The sequence below is a fragment of the Arachis ipaensis genome, chromosome B9 (genome assembly GCF_059453495.1).
Source record: "Arachis ipaensis isolate K30076 ecotype BB chromosome B9, ASM5945349v1, whole genome shotgun sequence".
NCBI lineage: Eukaryota > Viridiplantae > Streptophyta > Magnoliopsida > Fabales > Fabaceae > Arachis > Arachis ipaensis.
This window is the reverse complement of record NC_142444.1, coordinates 121356971-121364624: the sequence shown is the minus strand read 5'-3', so window position 1 is coordinate 121364624 and position 7654 is coordinate 121356971. Positions and strand designations below refer to the sequence as shown.

At 39.5% G+C, this 7654-nt stretch overlaps 1 non-coding gene across 1 annotated transcript; it reads right to left on the bottom strand.

Moving 5' to 3' along the window:
- Window positions 1-1107: 1107 nt before the first annotated feature.
- Window positions 1108-1215, bottom strand: LOC148546139 (small nucleolar RNA R71). The gene has a single exon (XR_015901655.1). It is a non-coding gene; the product is annotated as a small nucleolar RNA R71 (small nucleolar RNA).
- Between the last annotated feature and the right edge of the window lie 6439 nt (window positions 1216-7654).

Sequence of the window (7654 nt, the reverse complement as noted above, 5' to 3'; positions counted from 1 at the left end):
TTTAAAAATCAAATCTTTTTCAAAAAACTAATTTCTATCATATCTTTTCAAAAATATCTTTTCATCTTATCTTTTTCAAAAATTTGATTTCAAAATATCTTTTCTAACTTCATATCTTCTTATCTTTTCAAAATTGATTTTCAAATTTGTTTCAACTAACTAACTAACTTTTTGTTTGTTTCTTATCTTTTTCAAAACCACCTAACTAACTCTCTCTCTCTAATTTTCGAAAATATCTTCCCTCTTTTTCAAAATTTCTTTTTAATTAACTAATTATTTTAATTTTTTATTTTAATTTTCGAAAAATTACTAACCTTTTTCAAAAACTATTTTCGAAAATCACTAACTCTTTTTCAAAAATAATTTTCGAAAATTCTCCTTCTCTCTCATCTCCTTCTGTTTATTCATCTACTAACATCTCTTCCTCACATCACTCACCAAATTCGAACCCCCTCTTCCATCTGTGTTCGAATTTTTTCTTCTTTTTTTCTTCTACTCACACAGGGACCTCTATACTGTGGTAAAAAGGATCCCTATTATTATTATTTTTCTTGTTCTCTTCTCTTTCTTATGAGCAGGAACAAAGAAAAAGGTATTCTTGTTGAAGCTGATCCAGAACCTGAAAGAACTCTGAAGAGGAAACTAAGAGAAGCTAAATTACAACAATCCAGAGACAACCTTTTTGAAAATTTCGAACAAGTAAAGGAGATGGCAGCCGAACCTAACAACAACAATGCAAGGAGAATGCTTGGTGACTTTACTGCACCTAATTCCAATTTACATGGAAGGAGCATCTCCATTCCTACCATTGGAGCAAACAACTTTGAGCTGAAACCTCAGCTAGTTTCTCTGATGCAGCAGAACTGCAAGTTTCATGGACTTCCATCTGAAGATCATTTTCAGTTCTTAACTAAATTCTTGCAGATATGTGATACTGTTAAGACTAATGGAGTAGATCCTGAAGTCTACAGACTCATGCTTTTCCCTTTTGCTGTAAGAGACAGAGCTAGAGTGTGGTTGGAGTCTCAACCCAAAGATAGCCTGAACTCTTGGGATAAGCTGGTCACGGCTTTCTTAGCCAAGTTATTTCCTCCTCAAAAGCTGAGCAAGCTTAGAGTGGATGTTCAGACCTTCAGACAGAAAGAAGGTGAATCCCTCTATGAAGCTTGGGAAAGATACAAGCAGCTGACCAAAAAGTGTCCTTCTGACATGCTTTCAGAATGGACCATCCTGGATATATTCTATGATGGTTTATCTGAGCTATCAAAGATGTCATTGGATACTTCTGCAGGTGGATCCATTCACCTAAAGAAAACGCCTGCAGAAGCTCAAGAACTCATTGACATGGTTGCTAATAACCAGTTCATGTACACTTCTGAGAGGAATCCTGTGAATAATGGGACGCCTATGAAGAATGGAGTTCTTGAAATTGATACTCTGAATGCCATATTGGCTCAGAAAAAAATATTGACTCAACAAGTCAATATGATTTCTCAGAGTCTGAATGGAATGCAAGCTGCATCCAACAGTACTCAAGAGGCATCTTCTGAAAAAGAAGCTTATGATCCTGAGAACCCTGCAATAGCAGAGGTAAATTACATGGGTGAACCGTATGGAAACACCTATAATCCATCATGGAAAAATTATCTAAATTTCTCATGGAAGGATCAAAGGCCTCAACAAGGCTTTAATAATGGTGGAAGAAATATGTTTAACAATAGCAAGCCTTTTCCATCATCCACTCAGCAACAGACAGAGAATTCTGAGCAGAATCCATCTAGCTTAGCAAAATTAGTCTCTGATCTATCTAAGGCCACTGTGAGTTTCATGAATGAAACAAGGTCTTCCATTAGAAATTTGGAAGCACAAGTGGGCCAGCTGAGTAAAAGGATCACTGAAATCCCTCCTAGTACTCTCCCAAGCAATACAGAAGAGAATCCAAAAGGAGAGTGCAAGGCCATTGAATTAATTACCATGGCCAAACCCACAAGAGAGGAGAAGGACGTGAATCCCAAGGAGGAAGACCTCCTGGGACGTCCAGTGACCAATAAGGAGTTTCCCTCTGAGGAACCAAAGGAATCTGAGACTCATCTAGAGACCATAGAGATTCCATTGAACCTCCTTATGCCATTCATGAGCTCTGATGAGTATTCCTCTTCTGAAGAGAATGAGGATGTTACTGAAGAGCAAACTGCCAAGTTCCTTGGTGCAATCATGAAGCTGAATGCCAAATTATTTGGTATTGAGACTTGGGAAGATGAACCTCCCTTGTTCACCAATGAACTAAGTGATCAGGATCAACTGACATTGCCTCAGAAGAGACAGGATCCTGGAAAGTTCATAATACCTTGTACCATAGGCACCATGATCTTTAAGGCTCTGTGTGATCTTGGTTTAGGGATAAACCTCATACCTCTCTCTGTAATAGAGAAACTGGGAATCTATGGGGTGCAAGCTGCTAAAATCTCATTAGAGATGGCAGATAATTCAAGAAAACAGTCTTATGGACAAGTAGAGGATGTGTTAGTAAAGGTTGAAGGCCTTTACATCCCTGCTGATTTCATAGTCCTAGACACTGGAAAGGAAGAGGATGAAACCATCATCCTAGGAAGGCCTTTCCTAGCCACAGCAAGAGCTGTGATTGATGTGGACAGAGGAGAATTGATCCTTCAATTAAATAAGGACAACCTTGTGTTTACAACTCAAGGATCTCTCTCTGCATCCATGGAGAGGAAGCAGAAAAAGCTTCTCTCAAAGCAGAGTCAACCAAAGCCCCCACAGTCAAACTCTAAGTTTGGTGTCAAACCCCCATATCCAAACTCTAAGTTTGGTGTTGGGAGGTCTCAACAAAGCTCTGCACATCTGTGAGGCTCCATGAGAGCCCACTGTCAAGCTATTGACATTAAAGAAGCGCTTGTTGGGAGGCAACCCAATTTTTTTTATTTATCTAACTATATTTTTCTTAGTTATATGTCTTTATAGGTTCATGATCATGTGGAGTCACAAAATAAACGAAAAATTTAGAAACAGAATCAAAAACAGCGGAAGAAAAATCACACCCTGGAGGAAGCACCTGCCTGGCGTTCAACGCCAGAATAGAGCATGGTTCTGGCGCTGAACGCCCAAAATGGGCAGAATCTGGGCGCTGAACACCAGAATTGCACCCTGGAGAGGAGCTGGCGCTGAACGCCCAGAACAAGCATGGTTCTGGCGTTCAACGCCAGAAATGGGCAACAAATGGGCGTTGAACGCCCAAAATGGGCACCAACCTGGCGCTGAACGCCCAGAGTTGTGTGCAAGGGCATTTTACATACCTAATTTGGTGCAAGGTTGTAAATCCTTTAACACCTCAGGATCTGTGGACCCACAGGATCACCTCAGGATCTGTGGACCCCACAGGATCCCCACCTACCTCCACTCACTTCTTCTCACCCCTCTTTCACACAATCTCATAAACACTCTTCCCCAAAACCCTTCACCAATCACCTCAATCTCTCTTCCCCATCACCTCTTCACCACTCACATCCATCCACTCTTCCCCATAAACCTACCCAATAAACTCTACCTACCTTCAAAATTCAAAATCAATTTCCCACCCAGACCCACCCATATGGCCGAACCTTAACCCCCCTCCCTTCCCTATATAAAGCCTTCCATTCTTCTTCATTTTCACACAACACAACCCTCTCTTCTCTTCTTGGCCGAAATACACCTCCCCCCTCTTCTCCATATTTTCTTCTTCTTCTTCATCTAATTCTTTCTTCTCTTGCTCGAGGGCGAGCAACATTCTAAGTTTGGTGTGGTAAAAGCATAAGCTTTTTGTTTTTCCATTACCATTGATGGCACCTAAGACCGGAGAATCCTCTAGAAAAGGAAAAGGGAAGACAAAAGCTTCCACCTCTGAGTCATGGGAGATGGAAAGGTTCATCTCCAAAGCCCATCAAGACCACTTCTATGATGTTGTGGCCAAGAAGAAGGTGATTCTCGAGGTCCCTTTCAGGCTCAAGAGGCGCAGGAAGCTCATCACCATGAGATCCCGGAGATGCCTCAAATGCATTTTCCTCCACAAAACTATTGGGAGAAAATCAACACCTTCCTAGGAGAATTAAGTTCCAACATGGGACAACTAAGGGTGGAACATCAAGAGTACTCCATCATCCTTCATGAAATAAGAGAAGATCAAAAAGCAATGAGGGAGGAGCAACAAAGACAAGGAAGAGACATAGAAGAGCTCAAGGACATCATTGGTTCCTCAAGAAGGAAACGCCACCATCACTAAGGTGGATTCATTCCTTGTTCTTATTTCTTCTGTTTTTCGTTTTCTATGTTATGTGCTTATCTATGTTTGTGTCTTCATTACATGATCATTAGTAGTTAGTAACTTTGTCTTAAAGTTATGAATGTCCTATGAATCCATCACCTCTCTTAAATGAAAAATATTTTAATTCAAAAGAACAAGAAGTACATGAGTTTTGAATTTATCCTTGAACTTAGTTTAATTATATTGATGTGGTGACAATGCTTCTTATTTTCTGAATGAATGCTTGAACAGTGCGTATGTCTTTTGAAATTGTTGTTTAAGAATGTTAAATATGTTGGCTCTTGAAAGAATGATGACAAGGAGACATGTTATTTGATAATCTGAAAAATCATAAAAATCATTCTTGAAGCAAGAAAAAGCAGCAAAGAACAAAGCTTGCAGAAAAAAAAAATAGGCGAAAAAAAAATATAGAAAGAAAAAGAAAAAGCAAGCAGAAAAAGCCAAAAGCTCTTAAAACCAAGAGGCAAGAGCAAAAAGCCAATAACCCTTAAAACCAAAAGGCAAGGGCAAATAAAAAAGATCCCAAGGCTTTGAGCATCAGTGGATAGGAGGGCCTAAAGGAATAAAATCCTGGCCTAAGCGGCTAAACCAAGCTGTCCCTAACCATGTGCTTGTGGCGTGAAGGTGTCAAGTGAAAACTTGAGACTGAGCGGTTAAAGTCAAGGTCCAAAGCAAAAAAAGAGTGTGCTTAAGAACCCTGGACACCTCTAATTGGGGACTCTAGCAAAGCTGAGTCACAATCTGAAAAGGTTCACCCAATCATGTGTCTGTGGCATTTATGTATCCGGTGGTAATACTGGAAAATAAAGTGCTTAGGGCCACGGCCAAGACTCATAAAACAGCTGTGTTCAAGAATCATCATACTGAACTAGGAGAATCAATAACACTATCTGAACTCTGAGTTCCTATAGATGCCAATCATTCTGAACCTCAATGGATAAAGTGAGATGGCAAAACTATTCAAGAGGCAAAAAGCTATAAGTCCTGCTCATCTGATTGGAGCTATGTTTCATTGATAGTTTGGAATTTATAGTATATTCTCTTCTTTTTATCCTATTTGATTTTCAGTTGCTTGGGGACAAGCAACAATTTAAGTTTGGTGTTGTGATGAGCGGATAATTTATACGCTTTTTGACATTGTTTTTAGTATGTTTTTAGTAGAATCTGGTTACTTTTAGGGATGTTTTCATTAGTTTTTATGTTAAATTCACATTTCTGGACTTTACTATGAGTTTGTGTGTTTTTCTGTGATTTTAGGTATTTTCTGGCTGAAATTGAGGGACTTGAGCAAAAATCAGATTTAGAGGTTGAAGAAGGACTGCTGATGCTGTTGGATTCTGACCTCCCTGCACTCAATGGATTTTCTGGAGCTACAGAACTCAAAATGGCGCGCTTCCAATTGCGTTGGAAAGTAGACATCCACGGTTTTTCAGAAATGTATAATAGTCCATACTTTGCCCAAGTTTAGACGACGCAAACTGGTGTTCAACGCCAGCCCTCTGCCCAATTCTGGCATCCAGCGCCAGAAACAAGCTGCAAAGTGGAGTTCAACGCCCAAACTGGCACAAAAGCTGGCGTTCAACTCCAGGAATGACCTCTACACGTGTAGACTTCAAGCTCAGCCCAAGCACACACCAAGTGGGCCCCGGAAGTGGATTTATGCATCAATTACTTACTTTTGTAAACCCTAGTAACTAGTTTATTATAAATAGGACTTTTTACTATTGTATTAGAGGTCTTTGAACATCTTTGGACGCCTGGTTCTTAGATCAGAGGGGCTGGCCATTCGGCCATGCCTAGACCTTTCACTTATGTAATTTCAATGGTAGAGTTTCTACACTCCATAGATTAAGGTGTAAAGCTCTGCTGTTCCTCAAAGATTAATGCAAAGTACTACTGTTTTCTATTCAATTCATCTTATTTCGCTTCTAAGATATTCATTCGCACTTCAACCTGAATGTGATGAACGTGACAATCATCATCATTCCCTATGAACGCGTGCCTGACAACCACTTCCGTTCTATATTAGATTGAATGAGTATCTCTTAGATCTCTTAATCAGAATCTTCGTGGTGTAAGCTAGAATGATGGCGGCATTCAAGAGAATCCGAAAAGTCTAAACCTTGTCTGTGGTATTCCGAGTAGGATTCAATGATTGAATGACTGTGACGAGCTTCAAACTCGTGAGTGCTGGGCGTAGTGACAGACGCAAAAGGAGGGTGAATCCTATTCCAGCATGATCGGGAACCTCAGATGATTAGCCGTGCCGTGACAGGGCATCTTGGACCATTTTCACAAGAGGAGGGGATGTAGCCACTGATAACGGTGATGCCCTTGCATAAAGCCAGCCATGGAAAGGAGTAAGACTGATTGGATGAAGACAGCAGGAAAGCAGAGGTTCAGAGGAACGAAAGCATCTCTATGCGCTTATCTGAAATTCTCACCAATGATTTACATAAGTATTTCTATCCCTCTTTTATTATTTATTTTCGAAAACTCCATAACTATTTTATATCCGCCTGACTAAGATTTACAAGGTGACCATAGCTTGCTTCATACCAACAATCTCCGTGGGATTCGACCCTTACTCACGTAAGGTATTACTTGGATGACCTAGTGCACTTGCTGGTTAGTCGTGCGAAGTTGTGAACCATGGTATTGGCATCATATTTTTTGGCGCCATTACCAGGGAAAGAAAGAGCAATGAATTTTACATAATCAAGGTGTAATCACAATTTCGTCCACCATCGTCTTCCAACGAGTTGCAGGGAAGGGTGCTATTTTATTAATCAGAATGTTTTCGAAAAGGTTTTGGTTTAATGGTAGAAAATTAAACTAGAGAATTTATATAAATTTAAATAAAAGACTTGACTGGGAGTTGATTACATGGAAGCCCTATTCTTGATGGAATACTCTCAAGATTAATTGACAATTGAGAGTTATTACGTTTAGTTATCCCTTACTAAGTAAGGGAAGGTCAAACAAGTTGGAATGCTGTTCTATCCACAAGTCCCAATCCACCCTTGGGTGGATTGGTGTCAGGAACTAGAGAGCAAACCAACAATAACCCAATCACAATCTTTCTCTTGAGCATTCTAACTCAAGGGTTCCTTTCAATCAACTCCCCATCAAGTTAGGGAACTACTCACTCATTGTAAATGTAAAATTCATAACATCAGAATAGGAATTAAAGAAAGACATGATAAATAATGAGAAAAAGATTAATTAAAAATAAAAGTAATTCTTGTATTAATGAAAACTAAAATAATCCAATAGTAAAATTAAGTAAAATTAAGGAATATGAGAGAGTAAGAGACAAGTGAAGAGAACGAA